Source organism: Sinocyclocheilus grahami, unplaced genomic scaffold (assembly GCF_001515645.1).
Source record: "Sinocyclocheilus grahami isolate Dianchi unplaced genomic scaffold, SAMN03320097.WGS_v1.1 scaffold21.1, whole genome shotgun sequence".
Classification (NCBI taxonomy): Eukaryota; Metazoa; Chordata; class Actinopteri; order Cypriniformes; family Cyprinidae; genus Sinocyclocheilus; species Sinocyclocheilus grahami.
This window is the reverse complement of record NW_015505200.1, coordinates 5,341,553-5,345,148: the sequence shown is the minus strand read 5'-3', so window position 1 is coordinate 5,345,148 and position 3,596 is coordinate 5,341,553.

Here is a 3,596-nt window from a genome sequence, read left to right as displayed (position 1 = left end):
TACAAATTTAAGGAAAACAGCCTAAGCTGGATATAGGCTACAGCAGTCGGCTTAATTAAATGGCGCAACAGGCAGCTCTCTTTTAACACAGACTTTTAAGAAGGGATGGACGTTTGCTTCAAGTGATAGGCCAGGTAAGTGAAATTATATTATCTTGCTGTATGTATGTCGTTTTCTTTACGTTTTCTGACTAAAAGCAACCAAAAATCCATTTTAAAGTGGTTAAGCAAATAATAATAATAATAATAATAATCGGCAGGGATCCCAGACCAGTACAATTAGTGTGCCTCCTCTATTCTAAAACCCACGAGCCGCCACTGGTAACAAGTCAAAGTGAGAACCAAACTCATTTTCAGTCCATTGTTGGGCTTCTTCAAATGGGAAAGGATCACATGCAAAAATTGATTCCCTTTTCAAGGCTGATCACAATTCCTGCTGATAAAGGTCAGCAGCAACAGTACCAACAGGCAGATGGTCCTCTTGAAGTTTTGTAGGACACCCTTCTTTAGCCAGTTCATTTGGTATTCCCTTTCCTTCCAGTCAAGAAGTGAGTAGTGAGATTTTAGGAGCTACAGATCGGTGATAACTAAACTTTCATTGGCAATTTATTTTAGTTTGTCTCTCACAGCAACAGAGATGTCAAAACAGAATATAATTTCAATGTACTGAAAAATTCACACTAAATAGAATAGAGACATGTCAAGAATATGAAATTTCAAAAGGATGGACTCTGACACATATGCATGTCATTGAACTAGCTTCAAATTTGTGAATCAAATTCAGATTGAAATAAAAATAAAACAACAAAATGTAATTTAAACTGCTTAACAAGACATGCTTGTAATGCAGCCAGTCAAATTAAATTAATCATACCTGGGGATCCTGTGTGCATTCCATGCCTCTATGACATTTGTGATGCCAATCCTAGCCATCTGGCATGTCAGGTCTGACACATAATACTTGGATGTGTTGTCCTCCATGTCCAGTTCCTCCTGGTTCACCAGCTGTACCAAAGCTGACTTCAAAGGGTAGTTGACTCTGGCATTCACATCTGACCACATTCTCTCTATCACATGGTTCTGTGCATGTTTTAAGGATAGTGTCAGTATGCTTGCAGTCTTTTAACAAAATGCCTTAATTGCAAGAAACCAGGATTCATTTTCAACAACACATTTATCTCACTGTTCAAACTGTGTATTTACAAAGTTAAAGTGGCTGACAACAATAAATATTCTTTTTAGGAATAAAACTGCCTCATTTTTAACTGTGCATAGCTGTAGCTGAATAATTAGGCCTACTACGCTACTGTATTTTAATGTTGGTCATTATGGTGGTACTTGGAGAGCCAAATATTTTCTGAGGTGGTACTTGGTATAAAAAGTTTGAGAATCACTGGTCCAAGCCATAGATCACCAAAATCACAATTAAAAAAATATTTTAGACAAAATATAAAAATTAAGAAACTGTTTGCTTTAATCAATATTTACAAGATATTACAATAGAAAGGTTTTCAAAGAATTTGCCAAATTAATTATTACATTACAAATCTAGGTTGTAACTTTCACAGTTCAGTACGGGTCAGCTGACCCTTCCCTTGGTCACTAACATCACTATTCTGATCTGCGAACACTGAACTGTACTGAACTGTGAAAGTTTTCGCAGATCAGAATAGTGATGTTAGTGACTCAGGGAAGGGTCAGCTGACCCGTAGTGAACTGTGAAAGTTTTCACAGATCAGAATAGTGATGTTAGTGACTCAGGGAAGGGTCAGCCGCCCCATAGTGAATTGTGAAAGTTTTCACAGATCAGAATAGTGATGTTAGTGACTCAGGGAAGGGTCAGCTGACACAAACTGAACTGTGAAAGTTTTCACAGATCAGAATAGTGATGTTAGTGACTCAGGGAAGGGTCAGCTGACCCGCTGACCCATGTGACATTTTTCACAGATCAGAATAGTGATGTACATGACTCAGGGAAGGGTCAGCCAATGAAACGAAAAGACGAAAAGTCACTCGCATATGCGACTAAATCTTCACTCTGGGCGACTAAATGATGTCTAATATTAGCCAACTGCAAATAAATTCTCAGATTTTACTCGCCAGTGTGTGAGTTGGAGGCTAAGTATAAGTTTAGCTCAGATATATTTTCACTCGCCGAACACTGACTGAGCCCATCAGAGTTTCACTCTCCGCCAACCGATCTGTGATATTTTTCAGTTAATTTGAATGGATGCACAGCGCACCTGTGTTTGATGTACCGTAAACTAGTGTGAAGCGCACGGCTCGCCGTCGCTTTGTTTCACACATGCAGAGAGAGAGAGAGAGAGAGAGAGAGAGAGAGAGAATTGACCGCTACATATAATTTTACAGTCAAAATAACGGAGTTCCTTTGGAATTCTTCAGCTTTTAAGAACTGCCGCGTTCTCCGGTAGTGGGCGGAGCTAATGCGCAAACGGCAATCTCATTGGCTGGCGCTCACCTATTATCGTCCCAGTTTTGATTTCAGAAAATCAGTTCGAGCGAACGCACACAACCTGATTAATATTCATGAATCCAGCAGCTCGTTAATCCTTAGAGCGTTTTATATTGTTCTTATTAGTAGAATTCGTATCATTATTATCTTAGTATTTTTGTTAGTTTTTCCCCACTTTTTAATTTTTTTACAGAAACACTGAATGACCAAAAAGCAGCACCACCAGTCCGAAGTTCAGTTAAAATGACTAATATGCATTCATACATTGTTATCAAGTTTTAATTCTAATTACTAAAGTTCTATCATTAAATAATATTGATTATCATATTATAATGCTTGACTGACTGATGTTAAGTAAGAGTGTACTTTCAGATATTTATAAAACTGTGCCCTTTTACAAACAATATATATATATAATATTTATCAGTCTGGCCAGTAAACTAAAAAATGTACTAGCCAATGGCGATTCAATTGCCAAGGTGTTCGTAGAGGGCTGTCTGCTGACCCGTAGTGAACTGTGAAAGTTTTCACAGATCAGAATAGTGATGTTACTAGGTGCGTTCGACTTCATGCGGCGCCGCGCAAAACGATCGGCGGCTGACTTGAAGCAGTGCATGCCGGTTAGAAATTTTATCCGACTTGAACCGGCGCCGACGCTACGTCACTGTCACGTGTGGCATCAAAGTACCGCGATAGCTTTTCGAGAGCAGCCGGCTGACTGCAGTTTCTCCAGAGCGACAGCAGGAGCGCTGATGACGACACAGCTGTTTCACGATTGGCCAAATTCACCACATGACAACAATGACTTGTGTTTCTAACATCTTCGAATCCAATACTGCTCATAAATCTGTGTTTTTAGAACATTAAAAGCTTTTTTACTGTAGTCGCAATGTTATATTGAGTCACGTTTATCACGAAAGCATAGGCCTACCCCCACTTTATTAGTATTTAAATAGTATATATTTACGTTGAACTCTATTCTTGAACAGATGGCGATGTATTAAGCAGTATATAAAAAGTGTTTCTGTTGCTCATGAAAATGTTTCTGAAACGTTTGTATATTTGACAAATATTGCATTTAATTCACTTCATCTGTGATAGAGTATGCAAACACTGCGCGAGCG